The sequence below is a fragment of the Lynx canadensis genome, chromosome F1 (genome assembly GCF_007474595.2).
Source record: "Lynx canadensis isolate LIC74 chromosome F1, mLynCan4.pri.v2, whole genome shotgun sequence".
Lineage (NCBI taxonomy): Eukaryota > Metazoa > Chordata > Mammalia > Carnivora > Felidae > Lynx > Lynx canadensis.
In genome coordinates, this window is record NC_044319.2 from 18,025,136 (window position 1) to 18,047,238 (window position 22,103).

Genomic DNA, 22,103 nt, shown 5'->3' on the forward strand with positions numbered 1-22,103 from the left:
CATATCAAATGGAGGATGATCAGTGCTACCTATTTTGAAAACCAACAGAGAACCTATAACCTTCAGGAAGAAGACTTTTCTCCTTTATAATAATTCACTGTCTAGAAAGCGTTTCTGTCACTGCTTTTTCCATTCAGGGGAGGTATTAGGCAGAGAACTAATTCAAAGACACTTAAGCACTCAGTCTTTTTCTTTAGTTTCTATTATTCGTGGGTCTTGACAATTCTTTCTTTAAAATGCCACTCTAGGGGCACCTGGGTGACTCAGTAGGTTAAGCGTCCAACTTTGGCTCAGGTCATGATCTTGCAGTGTGTGAGTTTGAGCCCTGCATCGGGCTCTGTGCTGACAGCTCAGAGCCTGAAGCCTGCTTCGGATTCTGTGTCTCCCTCTCTCTCTGCCCCTCCCCTGCTCACGCTCTGTCTCCCTCTCTCTCTGAAAAATAAATAAATGGAACATTTTAAAAAATTAAAATGCCACTCTAATCTGTTCTCCGTCATTGTCACATGTCTTCTGCTTTGGTTTAGACCCTTGTCATTTCTTTTCTTTTAAATATAATTTATTGTCAAGTTGGCTAACATGCAGTTTATACAGTGTGCTCTTGGTTTTGGGAGTAGAGTCCCATGATTCATTGTTTACATACAACACCCAGTGCTCATCCCAAAAAGTGCCCTCTTTAATGCTAATCACCCATTTTCCCCTCTCCCCCGCCGCCCCCTCCCCCCCCATCAACCCTCAGTTCTCTGTATTTAAGAGTCTCTTATGGTTTGCCTCCTTCCCTCTCTGTAACTGTTTTTTTGTCCCCTTCGCTTCCCCCATGGTCTTCTATTCTGGATTGCTGTTATTGTCTCTTCCTTCAGCAAACTCCAGTTCAATGGTGCAAGCACAAAAATGGGATGCAATGCAAGGTCTGGAATTCCCAGGTCCACACTACACAATTGCTTATTCTCTTGTGAGCTTGGGGAAATTGACTAGCAATGGTCTGGCAGACATGGATAGGAAAATTGGAAGAGGGAAAATGCATACAATGTTGGGTATGAGTGTGCCAAAGGCGTGAAGAAAGACATGTGGGTGCCATGAATCACACAGTTTCTGCATTCCTGGGAACTTCTATAGACTGGAAAGGAAGGTGCAAAGTTCATTGGGGTCTGATCAGAGGCTGTGATGTATCTTGTTTGCTCCTGCACCAGTGAGGTGCTGCTGCTTCCTTTTCTTATCTGTTTTGCAGCATTTTGACTTGGGCCTGGGATGGAGCTCACACAGTCCCAACATGGCCCTCTCCATCAGATGCATCAGGTTAGTTTTTACTGCTACAGTCTCATGCTCCTTTAGCCCATCCTTCACATTACTGCTGGAGTGATTTTTTTCCCAAAATGCAAATATTGTGTACCTTTCCTTCTGTGCCCCCTCCATTGTCCTCAGGGAAATAGATAAATCTTCTCATTATCCAGCCCTTGCTTACCTTCCCTAGTTTTCCTTCATTACGCTTTCTTACCTTGCACATGCTGTTGTCTCAGCCTTATACACCTGTCCCCCACCTGTAACTTGGTCCATTCCAGCTCACCCAAGAGTCTCCTATACTGGAAAGCCATTTCTATAGGGTCCCCCTTCCTCTTCTGAATTATCCCGATGAGGTTCCATTCTTTACTCCTGTGAATCCTCATAGAGCCCCATACTTGTTTCTATTGCAGAACTTATCACACTGTGTGACAGTTGTCTTCTGCATGATTACCCCTCCTACCTGCTTGGGAACTTCTTGAGGCCCAGCTCTTTGTTTCATTCCCGTATCTCCTGCTGTAGCACCAAAACTGGCCCATAGTGGATGATCAATAAGTGTGGGCTGGATGAATGAGGTTACAGAGCTCCCTAACAAGGCTGATCTACAGATTTTTTTTTTTTTTTTACTCAGTACGTGGTTTAACTAGACAGTCTATAAAGTCCTTTTTAGCTCTTAAATACATGATTTTATGATATATTGGGACCCTGATATAAAATGCGGGTAGCTGCTTCTACATAATAACACGTATTTTTCTTGCTTGGGCATTAAATTTGGTGATTTTGATCTTTTTCACGGTTCAGTTCAGAGTGTGAATCCTATTTTCAAAAGGTTCTCCTAATTGAATTATTTTCCTGACAGAAATAATTTAGTTCCATTATCTCTGTTCAAGCAACTGGATCAGACTTTATTACTCAGTGACTTTATTATGCATCTCTAAGAGCCTATCGGTGGACCTGCGGTGTCAGTGTACTTGGTGTGGAGCAGGGAATAGGTGTGGGTTGAAAAGACTCAGAGCTCCTCCAAAGAGTGAACCAGATCGAGGGTGAAGGGTCAGGAGTCAGAAGCCATATGATCAGTCTGACAGTGCCATGACATGCACATCCTGTGCTACAATCTGTCAGTAGAATAAACCTGGGCAGAGGGTCAGAAATGAAGAGAATACAGATTCCCCCCAGAGTAAGGCAAAGCAAAAACGACAGACTAAGGGTTTGGCAGGTGGAGAGCAGAGGTCAGGAAGGGTCAGTGCTAAGCAGCCAGGCCAAAGCAGAAGGGAGAACAGATTCGAAAAGCAGAGCATTGATTCCGAGTTAGAGTCTGACCCAGCCAGATGCTCCTTGTTGTAGCAGATATTAACGCCAGTGCTGATTCAGCCTGGGTCTGTAGGATGGTGTTTGCACTTGGCTAGAGGCAGTGGTAGCAGATAGGGGTACTCATGGACTGTTTGAGTGCTGTGACACTTCTTATGGTACTTTTACTCATTTTTTTAGTTTCTTATAAGCATATCTAATGTCTCCTGTTACACAATGAACTCCTTGAGGGAGGAACCATGTTTTTTAATTTTTTTTTTTAAATCCTCTGACTCTCTTATACATAGTGTAGTGCGTTGCATATATCTGGTACTCAGTAGTATATAATGAATTAAATTACAGTAGTTACGAATTACGTTATTAATGCTCCTTGGAGAATATTGAGTGCTTCTGGTGACTCTCAGAATGTTCATTTAAGACATCTGTGGATTCAGTCATTTTTAATTCCAGTTATTGTTTTTTTTTTTTTTTTTTTTTTTTTTTTTTTTTTTTGCGTAATTGAGTGTTTGAGGTCAGAGTGATCCTGGAAAATAAGTAATTCTCTGAAGAGATGCATTGGGATGCCTAACAAGTCAAAGAACAAGTAAGTTTTCTTGGGTCAAGATACCCACCAGAGTGCCTGCCTATTGACTGAGAATATCAGATTGTTCGTTCACAAATGGATCAATGGTTGGCACCAGAGGAATAAGCCTCAGATCCAGAGTGTCTCATGACTAAAGAAGAATCAATTGATGAAAATGTTATGAAAATTCAGAAATTCAATACAGTGAGTCAGTTTGTGCTTTTTTGGCAAAATATCCTTCTGCCTTCAGGATGATACACCTCTGTAGCCAGAAGGGTACTCTAGAAGGTACGGTTGTATTGGAAATGCCAAATTTTCAGAATCTTATATAATATGCACTTATGATTCAATATCAAATTTCACCCTGACAGATGAATACTGGAGCCTCACGAGGGATGGCTCACATCTGATTTTTTTCTGAACCTATCAAAACAATTGGAATCAAAACATTCTCCTACTGCTTGGCCCTCCTGATTTTAGTTATTTTTTTCTCCTGGATGACCAGTGAAAATGGTCCAACTCTAGGGTCAATATGGTGGCCCTATATAGAGAATGAGTTTGGTGTTAAGAATACAGCTTTAGTTCTGTGAGCTTGACACAAAAGCTTAAGCTGTTTGGTTCTAGTTCTTTATAATTTCCTCATAAAGGAAGTTTAATTTTCACCTGCTGGGTTTTGCTGATTACCCATCACCCTGTCTTGTCTTAGAGAAAATTCACATGGATCTGGAGTCCAAAGTCTTGGATTGGAGTCTCAGCTCTGTCATTCATTAGCTATGTGAGTGTGGATAATTGCCAGAGGCTTAGGTTTCTCACTTGTAAAATAAAAATAAAAACCTTTCCCTCAGTGAACTCGATGAAGGACTATATGTCAAGATGTCCTGAGAGCACTGTTATCATTACCTAACTTTTTGCTTTATTTATTTCTAAATGAAAAACTCTTGGAAAGTGAATTCCTCTACTGACTATTTACCTGTAATCCTTAGGGTAAAATTCAGTCAGTAATACCCAAAGACGAATAGAAAATAAAACCATCACCATCATCACCATCAACATCATAGTACCAGGTATACAGGAATAAAGATGATCTCAGGCCAAGAGTATGACCCTCTGCTGTTCGAAAGAACAGAGGTGCCTTTTGCTATGCAGAATCGATTCAGTACAGAACTGTCTACTTTGGTATGATGAGGGGTAGCGAAAAACATTTCTGTCTTAAAATAGAATCCTGCTAAGGACCCACAGTGGAAAAAAGACATGGAAAGTTGGGCTAATTTCACATACTCTGTGGGACTTCCTACTGGTTTAGGGATCTACGGGATCTGGGGACAGTGTCAAAAGACTTAGGGTTTCAGTAATCAGCAACGTTTTGAAAATGGAGTTCCAAATTTCTGCTCTCTGTTTTTTTGGCATCTACACGGAGAGGGGGAAGATGCGCAGGGGAAAGCTAGGAGGAGGCACCAACAGATCTTTGGAAACCCTGTGATCAAAACGTCCTCTCCACATAGTGTATTGATTAGGGATTAATTGTAGTTGGATACTACGATAATACGAATAATAACCTGGCCTGGGGTCAAGAAACTGGGGCTCTAGCTCTGGCTTTACTAATAACAAATTTTGTTTTGTCTTTTAATTCTTCATAACTCTGGGCCTCAGTTTCTGTATCTTTAAAACACAGGGCTTGAATGAATAGTTTCTTCCTCTAGAAAACATTATGTAGCTCCTGCTTCTTGTTTAGTCTTACGATACAAAAGAAATAAGAACATAGGCCGTAGCCTCAAAGAGCTTGCAGACTGGTTGAACAGACAGAAGCATAGACAAATATATGCAAGAAAGGAATGCCGGTATTAAGCTAGATGTCTGTTTAGATCCCCTGTAATCCTAATATATATGTTTTTTAATTTTAAATGTCTCTTAAGTATCACTCACTTTCTGGAAGAGTTAATTATTAGCATAGTTTGACTCCCTTTGAATTTCGTCAAGGATTCTGTTGCCCGGTGACATCCTGTTCACTACTGAAAATCATCTTCCATAATTTTTCACTGCCTGTTTTAGGTGCTTCACATGATGCAAGGAACTTTCTCACCCAAAGAGGGATTATTTTACTGTCCTTGACCCATATTATTCATACCATTATGTGTCACCCCAGATTCACCAGGGTACAACAATAAAAATAACAATGATGATCATTGCTAATGCCACTATAAATTATTCATGTTAGTGTCATCCACTAAAGTCGTTCTAGAATTCCCCAGATGGATTTAGGCACTTTCTCTTCCGTATTACTCTCTCTCATTATCTTTTCCTTCCTTCTTCCCTTCTTCCCTTCTTTCTTCTTCCTTCACAGTGTTATTGTAGTTCTTTGTTATCTTGTCTCCTCCACAAAAATACAAGCTTCTCCAGGGCCTGCATCTCTTATCTATGTGACCACTCTGGCGCTTCGCACATTTTCTGGTCATAAAGTAGATATTCAATGCGTGTTGCTGAATGAAAGCATGAATTTGATTATCTTAACTGTAGCTCTTTAGACAAGATGTTTTTTTTTTTTAAATCATAATTTATCACTGGATAATTAGCCACATTCTGCCTTCAGGTACTTAGACACTATTCCACTGGAGGGCGGGTGGACATTTTACATCTGTTTATGTTTAAAGACAGGGATTCCAATTGAATGTTATTTTACAGACTCTCAGATCATTTTGTTTTTTTTGTTTGTCTTAGGGTTTCTTTCTCTTTTTTGGAGAGAATCCATTGTCTCCATGATGTGACCCACCTCCCCCTCGAGTTTAACTCCCCTTTCTCCCTCCATGATGCCTGCTTTTGCTTGCCACATGTATGATGCAGCACTGTTTTCGGGCAGAATTTTATAAAGAGGAAGGACACTCAATCCACTCAGGAGACAGAGAGGTAAAAGAAGAACTCACATGTTTCTTTGGTTTCTGCTCTTTTTTCTCTTCTCATGAAGGCTTGTAAAGACAGCTTGTGTGAAGGAATCCAAAGGCTAAATTTGACACCATGGAATACCCAAATGGTTGTGGTGGGGGGAGGGGTTGGATGTGAAGATTTGAGGAAAGAATTTGGGTCCAGAACCAGCTTTAGCTCCATTGCCAGCTGATCAAATGTCCCTTTGGTTCCCTGAACTTATCCATGAAATTTGTATCTTGGAAAAACCGTATTTGAGGTTGGCAAGACACAAGTTTTATGTTTATGAGAATTGAGTTTTTAGTGTTTTGTGTTCTCTTTTCTCAAGTGCTCCATGTGTTCTGAATCATTCTACCTTCTTCCCAATCTACAGTAGTGAAAAAATGCTGTTTGGGGTGTGGAAAGATCAAAAAACATTAGCTTCAGAACTTGTCTAATTTTTTTTTTCCATTGGCCAGGGTCAATGCCAGATTCCCCATCTATTCTGGATATAGACAAGGCAGTAACATCCACATTAATCTAGATTATGTTGACTTCATCCCGTTCTGACAACATGTAATATTCTGTGTCTTGTTTAATCACGCAATAGAAGGACATTTCTCACTGAGTCATTCACTCGCCATATTCCAGCTGTGGAACATTTGATCATGCTTCTAATATTTATATGGTGCCATGGGTATACATGAGGGGGAGATCACACCAGGAGAAGGAAAAGGCTGTGCTCGAAGGAGCCTATGCTGTGCAGGAATGAACTCTCTCAAATAGGAAGAACATTTGAGATCAACTCACAAGATTGAGCAGGCATATTTAAACTTCACCATGGTGAGATTCATTTAATCATACAAAATATTTTATTAGCCAACTCTCAACCTTTGTAGGCACTGTGCTAGATGCTGGGAGATACACTTTATGGAGCTTAAGGGAAATATTAGGCAAGTCACCATGAGTGTGAAGAGGATCATGAAATACATGATACACAGGGAGAATCTGTGAGATGTACAATCAGAGAACAGAAAAGCTAACCTCAGCCACGGGGTGAGGATGATCTCTTTGTGGGAATGATACTCTCAACAGGGTGAGTAGGACTTAGTCCCAGTTTGAGGTGTGTGTGTGTGTGTGTGTGTGTGTGTGTGTGTGTCTGAGCGTGTGTAGTGCATGGGAGTGCTCTTGGAGAGTGCTTTTTTTTTTTTTTTAATTTTTTTTCAACATTTATTTATTTTTGGGACAGAGAGAGACAGAGCATGAACAGGGGAGGGGCAGAGAGAGAGGGAGACACAGAATCGGAAACAGGCTCCAGGCTCCGAGCCATCAGCCCAGAGCCTGACGCGGGGCTCGAACTCCCGGACCGCGAGATCGTGACCTGGCTGAAGTCGGACGCTTAACCAACTGCGCCACCCAGGCGCCCCGGAGAGTGCTTTTTAGACAGCAGGTATAGAGGGTGCAAATGGCTTGAGGTGAAAATGAGAATAGTTCATTTGAGGAACTAAAAAATCTAATTTGGCTGGCACACAGGGAGTGAGGGCGGATAGGTAGAATGGTGTGTGTATTCCTTTGAAGTCAGAATGGATTTTCCACTGACTAGGAAATTGTTCCTGGTCACAGATGTGACAAGAAAGGGATCTTATACCTGAGAGCAAAGTCAAGGGAGTATGGAGTACAGTGGGCGGGACAAGGGCAATAGGTGGAAAGGAAATAGAATTGTACGGTTGGAAGATTTCAGTGAATGTTTTCATTGCTTTAAAGTGACAGGAGAGGGTTGTGAGAGGCCTTAAGTAAGGACTCCAGGGGCTATGTTATTGGGATAGGTGTTTCTCATGTTCATGGAAACTGGATGTAGGCTCCCTGAAGGAGAAACCTGGTCTTTTTGCTCACTTGTGAGGCTCCCAAGCTTACCGAGTAGTTGGCTTATAGTAAGGGGCTGAGTGATTATAACTATCTTGGTTGTGCCTTTGGCCAGATTTGCTTCGCCGTTGCTTGGAGACCTCTGGAAGGTCTGTAAGTAGCCCCGCTCTGCTCATCCTGGTTCTAGAACTGATGTCATAGGGTGGCTCTGAACTTCCCAGGTCCGTTTCCATTCTGACCTGAGTCCTTGCACACACTGCTCCAGTCATGGAGTAATGAAAAGCTCTGTGGTTTAGGGACTTAACATGAAATCAGAAAGGTGGTTTGTCACCATGATTGATCCCTTGTAACTTCTCTAAATTTTATTTCCAAGGGTGACTTTTTTCATTCCATAGATCATCTTAATGACAAAGCCTCAGTCTTTCAAGGAGTCCAGGATGGTTTTAACTCATCATGGTGATGGGAACTGACATTTTAAAAAACGTTTAGTTTTCAGTGTATTAGCTTACAGTTTCAGTAGTTTATTTCATCTTGGTATTATTACTATCTCTTTTGTACTGAGAGGAAAACAGATGTTCACAAGTAATTTTCTCAAGATTTTGGACGAGCAAGCCGTTAAGACAGGACAAACACCTTATTCTTCAAGGACCTTTTTTTCTCCCCCTCCCCCTCACTAGTATCCTGACTGTCATCTAGTTGGGGACCTCAGGCAACTTATATCTGAATCTTTAGCTTCTTTGTTTGCAGCCTTCAGAGGTGGCAGTCAGCTATGCTAGAACTATTTCTCACGATTATGGCTTTATGCTTTGTATCTGGCGATGTAGTACTTTAGAGTGAACACATCTAGAATGGCACGATGTTAGTTGTTGTGGTAAGCTTATCAAAGCCACTTACTTGTGTTGGAAGGCCTTTTTGTGCGTCTCAAATTTTAGGAGAGTATAGTATAATGGAGAAACACCAAACAGGAGCCAGAAACCCAGGGCAACCCACTTAAGTCTCTGTCTCATTCTTTTTTCTCCATAAAATGGACCTGCTATTGTTGTTCCATCTAATCACAGGGCTTTTCTGAGGATCAAGTGCTAAGGTTTTTCTGAAAGTACTTTGTAAATAAACAGTGTATTACAATGCATGATGCCATGCCTTATGGCTGTTTAAGTGTAAGTATGCATAAAAATGCATCAACTTACCTTAAAGAATATTGGTTGAAAATAGTTCAGTGCAGAAGTATCAGTAAGATGATCTCTAATGATCCTGTTGGCTATCTGGTCAAGTTTCTCCTTTTTAAAAATTTTTTTTTTTAATGTTTATTTTTAAGAGAGAGAGAGAGAGAGAGAGAGAGAGAGAGAGAGAGAGTGAGCGAGCATGAATGGGGGAGGGGCGGAGAGAGAGACACACACAGAATCCAAAGCAGGCTCCAGGCTCTAAGCTGTCAGCACAGAGCCTGAAGCGGGGCTTGAACCCACGAACTGCAAGATCATGACCTGAGCCAAAATCAGACACTTAACCGACTGAGCCACCCAGGCGCCCCTGGTCAAGTTTCTTAAACTGTTCCTTTCTCTGTTTACACGCATGGGTAATCATAAATGATCCCCATAACTTTCAGGCGTGGTGTGGGGACAAATGAGAAAACAAGTTGGACCAGCCTTTGAGGAAGGCTGTGCTACAGAGTTGTGACCAGGTTCTGTTTGGTATACACTGCATATGTTTCTGCAACATCAGAGTTTTAAGGAAATCTTTCTATTTCCATGATGAGTGGGCAACAGAAAGGGAAGTAGGGTAGATATTCTGGAAGATGAGAGTCATAAGAAGGGATGGGAAGTACATGGACATAGGGAGGTGGGATTTTAAGGAATAATCTGGTTTTCCTACAGGCCAAGATGGTAGAATAAAATGAATAGAGCAGAAGAGACAGAACAAAAATATACCTCGTTCAGATGTAGCAATTACCTAGGAGAGGAGTTGGGAACAAGAGAGGAAATGCAGCCAGAAACTGAGTGGCAGAGGGCCTTCACAGGGAGGGCAAGTAGTTTAAATTGTTTCCGGAAGGCATGAGGAGCCAGGGAAGGGGCTAATTCAATTAACATAATGTAATAATAGTATAATAAGCATAATAGAATGTCCCTATGGTAAAGGGTGGGGATCAGCAAGTGTTAAGTGTAGCATATTCTTATAAAGCTCCAGTTTGGTGTCATTATTGTAAAAAGAACTTGTTGCTCCTTTTCTTCCCTCTCTCTTTGAATAAACCTCCTTGAAGAACAAAATTCACAGACACCCCACCTTGATGGACCTTAGAAAAACTAGGAGCAGGTCGTAAGTTCTGTAGTAGGTGGGCTTTTCATCAGTTTAATGTCAAAAGAAATAATGCTATCCTTACAACTTTGCAGCTCTGATCAGTCAGAGGGTATTTTCCCAGTGCCTCTTCACCCCGTGTCCAGAGGAAAACCAACAAAGCTGTAGCAAAAGACGTTTGGGAGGGGCTTCCTCTAAAGCCCAGGACTTGCTACAGCACTGGAACTCTGTGTGCTGAGGGTCTCTTGTCTCGACTCCCCTAGAAGCCTTCCTCGTTGGGGCCTGTGCGTGCAGGCTGGCTCCCACCTCAGGGCTCTGCTTCTCTTTTCTGGGAAGGAGAACCATGCAGGCGGCACCTTGCTGAAGCCATGTGTGAGCTCCCGCGGCGCCCCCCCTTCCCTTCTGTGGTGGTGAGCGAGCCCTTTAGAAGAATGCTGAGGTCTGGAGCCTCCACCCTGAGGTACCCAACAGTAACTTCAAGAAGCTAATGAGTAAAGTACAGTAACAAGAATAAATCCCAATGAGCTCATTAAAAAACTGAACCACAACTTTGGCAAGGGCAGGAACCATTGTCTGGAACTTGTTTGTCGATTTGTAGAGTGTTGCGTGCCTTCAATGCACCCCCACCCACCCTTTCAGAACAGACAGATTAGCAACAAAAGATAGATTTTCAAAGCTCCACACAGCTGTGATTTACACTCCATTTCGGAGATCATTAGAATGGCTTCTCATTGGGATTGTAAAGGGTTCCAACCAATCTCTGTTCCAGTGGACCTCCGGGACTTTTGCTGTGGCATGTGTGGAGAGCAGAAGCACTCTGATCCAACCTCCTTCTCTTTTGCAGAGGCTTCTTTGGAATTGTTTTGGGCTTTATGAAACTACCCCCCAACCCCCTCCACCTCCCAAAGCAAAATCTTCCGTCATGGGAATCTGTATCACCAACAGCATGGAATTGCCTTCAAATTGCCTTTTTTTTTCCCCCTCACTGGGGGAAGATCATGTTTTCAGAGCATCTACAAGGGTTAAGTTCCTTTTGAGAATGCCAGGGAATTTGTGTGCAACAAGGATGTGCATCCTCAGTGGGGGTAGGGCTGCAGTTGGGCAGTCCCTAGCTGGTTAGTTCTATTCAAGTCCCATGTTAATGAGGCCAGTGTTGGAAGGTAAAAATCACAGGTGAAAAATACACAGGAGAGAGCCACAGTTGAAAACACAGTCTCGGAGAAGTGTTCGGTGGTATCTGCTGAGGCTGAATATGTGCCCACACTGTGACCCAGCAGTTGCAGTGCTAGGTGTATACCCAGCAGAAATATACAAAAAGACTTGTAGGAGAATGTTCATAGCAGCATTATTCATAATAGCCAAATCCTGGAAACGACACAAATGCCCATTGACAATAGAAAGGATAAATAAGTTATGGCTTTTTTACACAATGGAATAATATACAGCAATTGGAATAAATGATCTACTACTAAATGCAATAACATGGGTAAATCTCAACAGTGTTGAGCAAAAGAAGCCAAGCACAAAAGAATACACAGTGTGTGATTTCAGTTTTATAAAGTACAAAAACAAGCTAAACTAATCAGTGGTGTTAGAAGTCAGGAGTGTTTCTAGTCCTGGGGGGTGGGCAGTGACCAGAAGAGAACATAAGGGGGGCTCCTAGGGTGGTGATTAAACAAACATGTTCAGTTTGTGTATTCAGTTTGTGAGAGTTCACAGAATGGTGCACTTATGTTCACGTTCCTGCACATGTACTTTCATAAGAGGTAAAAGGCATCATGGGGCTGGTTCGTTTCATTCTGTTATGTGATCACGTGGTTAAACTCCAACCTTAAAAGTCACCCAGGAGGGGTGCCTGGGTGGCTCAGTTGGTTGAGCATCCATCTTTGGCTCAGGTCATGATCTCGAAGTTTGTGAGTTCAAGCCCCGTGTGGGGCTCTGTGCTGACAGCTCAGAGCCTGGAGCCTGCTTCAGATTCTGTGTCTCCCTCTCTCTCTGCCCCTCCCCTGCTCACACTCTGTGTCTCTCAAAAAAAAAACTTAAAAAAATTTTTGTTTTTAAAAGTCACTTAGGAAAGGTATTGCCATTGGTTGCAAGAAAGGATGGAATTAGGGGACCAGTTCACTGCAAACCTATCAAAATGAACAAACAAACCAAAAGCCTAAAGCTGAAGGTTTTTAAATCCCCATTGATTGGTATCACCATCTCACCCCACCCACCTGGTCTCTAGCACTTTTGTCTGTGTATAATCAGAGGGCTTTAGTTGTGCTCCAGTGACCCAGTGACCCAATAGAAAAGACTATGTGCCAAAGACAGGTATTTGCCCAACAGAGCATCACATGAACCTAGATGAGGGCATCTGTTCTCTGCAGCAAGAAGCTTTTTGGCTGAGTTTGGTGATCTCCATCTATCGTCTCTGTCATCACCCCTGGTAAGACCAAATTCTCATCCTCTGTTGAAACCCAAAACACTTTCCCTGGAACTGCCATTATAAATTCACTTGAGTTCGCCTGAAAGGAGAAATGAGACTAAAGGCTGTAGTGTTGAGTTTATCCAAACCTACACTGAACAGTAAAGAGGTCTTCCGGCATGGCAGACAACTTATTGGACCACTCCAGAGTGTACATAAAGTCTATATTGTTGTCACCTTTTCGGCATCTTGGAACAGACTTAGATTTGTGTGTGCCCAACCTATAACTGTCTGAGGACTGCTGTATGGCACGGGTCCCTTGGTCATAATTACTTTGAACTGGATGTTTACTGTCTACAATGCCAGAGGCATCAAGGCGGGGGGTCAGTCCACTTGGGCTGTTCCTGTATCTATCAGTAGATCCTATTTAACTTTTGTACGTTCTCTATCATGTTAGGGAATTAGGAGAACAAATACATTTTTAATTATAAAATAGCTATCAGGAGCATCATTTCTGAGACAGATCAACCAGAGTTTGAATCCTGGCTCAGACACAAAATAGCGATTTGATCTTAGGCAAGTGCCTTAATTTCTTGAAGCTTTGCTAAGGTAGGAGTAATGGTTATAACTTTTCTGTTTTGTTTTGTTTTTGGTAGTGACTAAATGTGAATAGGTGGCAACCCCGTCTTGCCCTAAATTGGACCAACAGCTGGATTCAGAGGAGCCAGGGCACTTGCGGTGGACATGACAGCATCCCATCCCAGAGTTCAGGTCCCTCCTACTGGTTTGTTGTGGTCTGTGCGCTTTGCTTCCAGTGACTTACACGTTCACCTCCTCTAGAGGACTCTCCCTGGCTTTCTAGAGCTGTTTGGCCTGCGTACCACTTAGCCAATGGAGATTTTGTGGGGAATGAAAGCCCAGATTTCTGGTCTTGAGGAGGGCAAACTCTGACGTTGCAATTTGTGCTCCTGATCTCCCCGTGGGACTAGATGGAGGCTGGGACTTTTCCTGGTCATGCTTTTGCTTGATTACTACTGATTCCCTGTCTTCTAAGTGACTTACCCCACTTCCTTACCAGTTTCTCTTGGGACGACTTTCTTAATAAGTTTCTTGCATGTGAATCCTCATTTCAGGGTCTGCTTCTGAGACCATGACCTAAGATGGTTCTTATTGCCATATACAAACGACAATAAAAGTTTCCCTTGGCAGTAGCTGGACTTGGGATGAGAACAGATACAGCTGTCAGATGCAGAGGTAGTTGGGAGCGGCTGCCTGTTTTTCTATCAGGCAATTTCCAAATGAGATCAAGGTTTCACACACAAAAAATACTCTGATAGTGCCACAAATTGCTCCGTTCGACACATGATTATTGGGTTATTATCATATGCCAGACACTATACAAAGTAACCCACGCCTGGGTACCTGACCCACAGAAACTGAAGTAATAGGTACTTTTTTGTGCTAAGGCGCTAAATTTTGGGGGCAATTTGTTACACAGGAAGAGATAACTAACAGAATGGAGGTCAATTTGGTTGGAGTGAAGAGTAGTAGGAAAGGAAGCGAAAGAAGTAGCATCGCTGTGGTGGCCCAGACCTCCTCTGGTAAGACTGAATCAGTAGGTCTGATTCAATAGGGATGGAGTCTGCCTCTCCATGATTTTAAGTCTTCAAAGGCGATGCTTTTCAGCTGAATATCTTGTATGTAAGTTCCCCTGCCTATTAAAACTGCCACCTACTAATCTAGAATTGTCTTCCTGTTTCTTGTGTCTCTTCTTGCCCTCTGTGTTTGGGGCCAGGTTCAAATCCTACCCAGGGAACTCCCGAGGTTATAAATCAACAGGCAATGATTTTCTTATAGTCCAGTTCCAGACACTGGGTTGAGCTCTTTACATAATTATCTTTTAAAATATCGTAATTCTAAAAAGTACATATTAGTCCCCATTGTGCAGAAGAAGAAATTGTGGCTGAAAATGGCTAAAATGAGCCAAGTTTTCATAATAAGTGGCAGAGTCAGGATGGGAATCAGGTCTGTCAGACTCTAAAACTCCTAACCACTACCCTAGACTTTTTCTTATGAGAGGTGTCAGGCCATTGGGAAAGCTGGTGAAGTTAACTATTAGGTTTACATCAGTGTGACAAAGGAATGGTGACCTGTTTCTGAGTCCGGTGCCTTAGCTTGTAAAATCCCGATGCAGTCACTGTTGTTTCCTCTTCTCTCCAAGTAAGGTACAATCCCATGCAATCTAGCCCTGGCATTCTTGCATTGTTTCATTCACTCATTCACCCACTCACTCACATTCAGGAAATGTTGTGTGTCCACTATATAAAGGCACTTGACTAGGTGCTGGGGCCCCAAAGATGAAGGGCCACAAGGCCTGCCCTCAAGGAATTTATCTTGTGGTAGGAGGAGTCACATGGAATAAGTAACTGCAGTGGGTTTTTTCAAGTGGATAGTTGACCTTTGTAGTTTTTGTCTGCCTCGCATCTGTTCTCCCTTCCTCTGATAGAATTTCAGTTTTTCTTTATGGAGCTGCTCCCTCCCTATTAGTCCATGTGTGTCTGATGGGGCCGATCCCGGGGTGGGCAGGCAGAAGATATGGGCGTGGCCAAGGAGAGTCTTCTAAACTCTGGTCACATCAGTTGTTTGAGGATGGGGTGTGTTTCAGGCCAGGGCAGGATGCTAATGAAAGCCCCATCCAGAACTGATGAAGCTCTGAGGGAAGAAGCATTTTCTTTCTGCGTGGATTGCTAGCAAAGTAAGCTGCAGCTGGGGCCTCCTCCCAGAGAAATGTCTCATATGGAAGCCAACTCAGAAGAGAGTAGAGTCAAGAAAAGCGTGAAAAGATAGAGTCCTTATGATGTTGTTTGAGCATTTACTACGTTATTATTATTGACTTAAATTGCTTTCAGGTGGGTTTCTGCTAATTGCTTTATAAAGAAACAAGCCATAAAGGACTAGTCTCATGCCCTAGGCCCGGAGAGGGAAGGGGAAGAAAAGTTCATGGTCTTTCAAGATAACAGAAATGACCTTGAGTTTATTCTACAATTTGTATGGATTAACAAATGCCCATGAACTGCTGCTAAGTCACATTTGAAAAGAAGAGGAAAGAGGAGGATTTGCTTTACCAGATATGGAAACATATTAAATCATAGTAGTAAAAGCGATGTAGCATGAGAAAAAGAATAGGAAATAAATCCATGCAATAGAACAAAGAATTAAATATAGGCCCATGTTTATTCGGAAACATGGCATATGATAGATGTGGCACCACAAATGTGTTCACCAGTGGTTTGTTTAATGTGTGGTGTTGAGGGAATAAAGTTACTGTATGGAGAAAAATTAAGACAGATTCCTATATGACGCTAAAATTTAATCTTCTAGAAGAATTAAAGACCCAAATGTGAGTGGAACTATAAAGCTAGTGGAATGGAATATCTTTGTGGGTTTGGAGTGAGGGAGGCCTTTGTAAATAAGACCACCAAAGTACAAGTCATAAGGCGAATGATTGGTGCATTTCACTGCAACCAAATTAGAGGATTTCTCTTCAGTGTAAGCACTATAGATCATGTTAATAGGCTGAGAGAAGATATATATTTTTTAAATGCTTATTTATTTTTGAGAGAGAGGCTGTGTGAGCAGGCGAGGGCCAGAGAGACAGAGGGAGAGTGAATCCTAGGCAGGCTTTGCCCTGTCAGCGTAGAGCCCGATGTGGGGCTTGAACTCACAGTGAGATCATGACGTGAGCAGAAATCGAGAGTCAGACACTTAACCAACTGAGCCACCCAGATGCCCCTGAGAGAAGATATCTGCATTAAAAAGACAATAATAAGAGATTGATATCTAATTGGAAAAGGAATTGTTACAATTCAGGGGAACAGACTGGGGAACTCGATGGAAAATGTTCAAAGAACAGGAATAGGCACAAGGGAGGAATCTGAAGCAAGTATATGAAAATTTGCTTAAACTAGGAAATGAGAGATAAGTAAATTGAAATAACAATGAAATACTATTGTATACTCCATAGAATAGCAAAAATTGACAGTATTGGTGGGGATCTGGAGAACTTGTATGTACTGCTGGTGAAATGTACATTGGTATAGCATTCTGGGGAACAATCAGGCAGTACTGAACTAAAGTGGTGTTTTTGGGTATACCTTATGCCCCAGGAGCCCCAGGCCTGACTATATACCATAGAGTAATTCTCGTACACTAATGGAAGGGGGGCGTATGCAAGAATACTCATTAGAGCATTGCTTGTGGAGGCAGAGAATAGGAGCTTAAAAGTCAAGAATGAAAGAAGCACAATGAAATTCATATCAGAGTACCATCTAAGAAACCATACCCACACCACACACTACATACTTTTCAAAGATAATCCCTCTGCAACATACACATACATAACATTTACATACATAAACACATACACACATATGTACATGTATCTCTGTATCTACCTATGTGAATCAAACACATTAACGTGGGTGCCTTTAGGGTGGGGGAGGGGACACAAAAGAGAGAGAAAGTGAGGGAAGTGTGAATGATCAGGTATAAAAGCAGAATGATAAATGAAGAGAGAAGCCCTGCACATACTGGTAATGAGAATGTGCCAGGAATGGAAGCATGTAATCAACTCAACTCTCCAAGTACTTAAGGTTCAGAATAAAATTCTCATTCAAATTAAAATTTAAAAAATGCCTTAAGTGAGGAAAGGGACATGAGCACTAATCTCATCCTATGTGGGACCTTAACTGTCCTTAAAGTGTCACGGAATAGATACTGTATTCTCCCAACCACCTCTGTGTTGTCGAGAAAGTGAAATTTGATCCCATCTGTAGGTGATTTTCCATGCTTTGAAAAGTAAAGCAATCTGGAGTTGGGGTTTTGCTACTAAGATTAGATGGGAAGCAATTACTATATATTTTTTAATTTTATTTTTTAAATTTACATCCAAATTAGTTAGCATATAGTGCAACAATGGTTTCAGGAATAGATTCCTTAATGCCCCTTACCCATTTAGCCCATCCCCCCTCCCACAACCCCTCCAGCAACCCTCTGTTCTCCTTATTTAAGAGTCTCTTCTGTTTTGTGCCCCCCCCTTTTTATATTATTTTTGCTTCCCTTCCCTTATGTTCATCTGTTCTGTGTCTTAAAGTCCTCATATGGCTGAAGTCATATGATATTTGTCTTTCTCTGACTAAGCAATTTCTATTTTTTAAAATTTATTTATTTATTTTGAGAGACAGCGAGTGCACGCTTGCTGGGAGAGTGTGGAAGGCACAGGGAGAGAGGGAGAGAGGGAGAGAGAGAATCCCAAGCAGGCTGTGAGCTGTCAGTATGGAGCCCAACTCAGGGCTCGGACTCAAACCATGAGATCATGAGCCGAGATCGAAAGTTGGGCACTTAATCGACTGAACCACCCAGGTGCCCCAATTCCTATTTTTTAAAAAGCAAACAATTTGTTGGAAATCAGTATGTTTATTATCTAAAACCTTTTGCTTGAAATTCATGCTTTTGATTTAGTAGTAATCTGCAGTTTGGGGTTTCCTAAAATATTCGATGGCATGCAAGTTTTAAAAAAATTAATTCCAGTATAGTTAACATATACAGTATTATATTAGTTTCAGGTGTACAGTATAGTGATTCAACAATTCTATACATTACTTAGTGTTCATCATGATAAGTGCACTCTTAATCCTCATCACCTATTTCACCCATCCCCTCACCCACCTCCACTCTGGGGATCGTCGCGTATGGTTTTTGGTTCATCTCTTTTTTTCTTTGTTCATTGGTTTTGTTTCTTAAATTCCACATGTGAGTAAAATCACACGGTGTTTGTCTTTCTATGACTGACTTATTTCGCTTAGCGATATACTCTGGATCCATCTGTGTCATCACAAATGCAAGATTTCATTCTTTTTTATGGCTGAGTGATATTCTGTTATATATGCAGTGGTATGAAAGTTTTGGGTGCCCTCATTAGCATGTGTAAATTGTACTGTATTTTCCTCCATGTTTGAGATAAAAGAATCACACATCATGAAGAAAACTGCTGGGTTCTAAAATGCATCTGATGCTCCTTTCTGGGTTTTGTACTCTGAACCTACATCAAGCATATTCTTATGGGACACATATACTTTTTGTTACATGACACATACCTGAACACACTGTCTCTTTTCAGCTATGAAATAAACTCTACAAACACAAGCAACGTGAAGCTCATGGACCTAGAAAACTCTATCAAAGAAGTCCGAGGAGGTGTTGTTCTGGGACCACAAGGACTTTATTTTTATTGTTCTTTGCTGAATCCTTATGCCTACTGCCTATTGTAATACCTTTTTTTTTAAACTGCTCAGTACTCAACATTTTTTTTTTAAATTACTTCCTAAAAATATCTCCCATAAATAGTTCTAAACAAGCTTGTGTGCCGTGAAGCCACTCTGCAGCGCCTGGGACAGATGCTGTGGGGGGTTTCTGGAAAGCTCCACCATCTCTGCAGCGTGGAACAAAGATGCCCTGTGCGGAGAGTTTCCTGTCTCTCCCGTGGCACCTGCTCCACCCCAGGGCTTACTCTCTGCAGGACCGCCCACGGCGGCGCTGAGGCTGGTGGCACCGTTTGAGGGAGCCCCTCAACAAATATTTATGAAATGAGTGAATATACAAATGAACTCCCTGCCCCCCTGCCCCCACATACACGTATGCACACACACACACACACACACACACACACACACACACACAAAAGCACACACTTATTTGTCATTGGCCTCACAGTTTACTTTTTCTTTTGTTTCTCCCTTTACTAAAACCTCTTGATGTACTGACATCTGTGGGAGTCAAGGGGGAGACTAAGAAGGACTTAAAAAATACAGTTCTCATGGCAGAGTTGCGGATGATCTAATGGAGCAAATATATAGGAACAAGGCATGCGAATAAAAACCAGGAAGCTTTCTGAACCACAGCACGCCGTTTGGAAACTTACGAGAAAGTGGCAGAGTGAGTGGATGGTTAGAAAATGGGGAACGATCCCCAGCTGGCTTACACAAAGCAGTGGGGCTTTGGGGGGTGGAGGGGGTAATTGGGAGAGCTGGCCTGGGGGAGAATGTTCACAAAGGTTTTCTGGGGGAACCAGAGTTTGAGCAAGTCGCTGGTGGAGGCCTCGTTGTCCTAACCAGCCGCTAATGAGAAGCCGGTTCTTTGATGCCAGAAGAGGCTGCTGAGAGCAGTGCAAGTGCTTCACGGTTTTGATTGAGCTTCTGCGGTTGCATCCTCTAAGGCGTGGAAAACTCCACTCCGGACCCAAGGAGGCCAGAAGGGTGCCCAGATACGTGAACAGGAAAATTGTGGCAAAAAAAAAAAAAAAAGCCAATAATACGATGATGGAAATCCTCAGCTTTGCTTCCAGGGAAAGCTTGGTTTAGCAATCTCTGTGAGCGAGTGGAACCAGCTCAACCAACGTCAGCAACTTGAAGACATCTGGTCTTTATTTTTGGACTTTTGTACACTGAGGAGGATTATGGTTGTATGATGTAGAGGCCATTTAGTTCTGTCAGTCTACAGAGTGTCTTATAATAGGAATCCCTCACACTTAGAATAGAACTTTGTTCTCCAAAGTCTCCTTGAGATTTTCACATGTTAACTCTTTATCGCCCAGAGTGACTTTCTGAGGCAAGCTCCTTTGAAAGAGATGTTTTTCATAGAGAAATCGAGTGATGGCGTACTGAGTACTCGGGTGGAGCCCCCGGGGTCTTGAGCATCCCATGATTGCCAAAAATAATGCATCTGGTCCTCCTTGCATCTAAGCCCCTTGGCCTTCATTTCTTTTCTCCCTGCTTTGCCTTCTCTCTGGCTTCTGTTCATCTTTGGTCATCCTCTAGCTGGGCTTTTCTAGAAAAAAAATGATGCATCCGGTAATGTCATTGGCGTTTACTTTCCAACTACCACCCTTCATCTCCAACGGCCAAGGATGTGATGCCTCCCCCAAGTCCAGTTTTGTCTCTGATTTTCCTCCTCATCTTCCACCTTCCTGCCCCCGTGATTCCTAACTTTCCTTACTTCCCTTATTAACACCTGTGTTGAGTTCCATTGCCCATGGCCCCAATGGGTGATTGGCTATTTTTGATGATTTATTTGTAGCAGAGTTGTCAGTGGCCTACAAATGGCTTAAAGGCTTCCTCCACTCGATAGCATTTACATTTTCATTGGGGATTTCAATGTCAAAGAAGTCAACAGAGGATTCCCGCACTTTGGCTGTCTTTGCTCTTGATTTTCTCCCATCTGGCTGCCCACAGAGCCCACCTGCAGAGCTGGCACCTGCTCTCAGGCCAGCTGGGCTTCTCTTTCTCACATTCCAGTGTTTTCAGTTTATGTGGTGTTTTTTAATCTTCGAGGAAGAAAAGACACAAGGAAAAGCAGCTAGCAGGAAGAGGGAGAAGGAGCATTGCAAATTGAGTAAAGGGCCAGGCCCCCAGGCTGAGGTGTATCTGGCCTGTGGAAAGACCTGGTGGGTACCAGTGATATCGTTGTCCATTAAAAAAGTCCATAGGCTATTTAAAAACGCATCCTCACCAAATACAGCGAGGAGCAGCCACTCTACCGTGCAATTCCTGAGGATTTATGGCTGGTGAGGGTTAATGGTTTGAGGTGTTATTCCCTTCTGTGCCTCATTAATTCTCAGGAAGCGCTTGTGCTTAGGTACTTAGTAGGCCACAGAGGCCCCCAGGTGCCCACGCCAGCTTCAAGGTGGCAGCAGCGGCCCCGCCGGCCAGCTCCCGGGTCCCTCTCGGGCTCTTCGTCTGTCCCACCTGGTCTCTCGGAGCCTGGGTCAGTTAGCCTGCCCGCCCCCACCCCTCGCCCATGGCATTACGGAAAGTTTGAAAAAGACAAAATTGTCCTCTACTGAGAAAGAGGAAGGCGAGTGTGATCAGAGGAGCGGGTGACGGAGGGGGCTGTTGGCGAAGGGACGGAGGCAGTCCCTCAGCGGTGCGGTAAGCTTTCTGGTGGTCAAAGGCTGCAATGGATTCTGGGCCTGTCTGTGCCGTCCACCAGCGTGAACTGCATACTATGGTAGGACTACACATTGCGGGGAGACGGCGAGTAACAAGGAGCACAAGGCTCCTGTCTTCAGGTTTTCTACATTTTAGGGTGTGTTTGGGACACGTGTGTGAGAGAGGGCCTGGCAGTAAACACGTACACATCTTGTGGTTTTTTTTTTTTTAATTTTTTTAAAGAGAGTGCGATTGTGAGTGGAGGAGGAGCTGAGAGAGAGGAGAGGGAGAATCTTTTTTTTTTAATCTTTTTTTTTTAACATTGATTCATTTTTCAGAGTGAGAGAAACAGAGCATGAGTGGGGGAGGGGCAGAGAGAGAGGGAGACGCAGAATCGGAAGCAGGCTCAGGCTCTGAGCTGTCAGCACAGAGCCCGACGCTGGGCTTGAACTCACGGACCGGGAGATCATGACCTGAGCTGAAGTCGGGCGCTCAACTGACTGTGCCACCCAGGTGC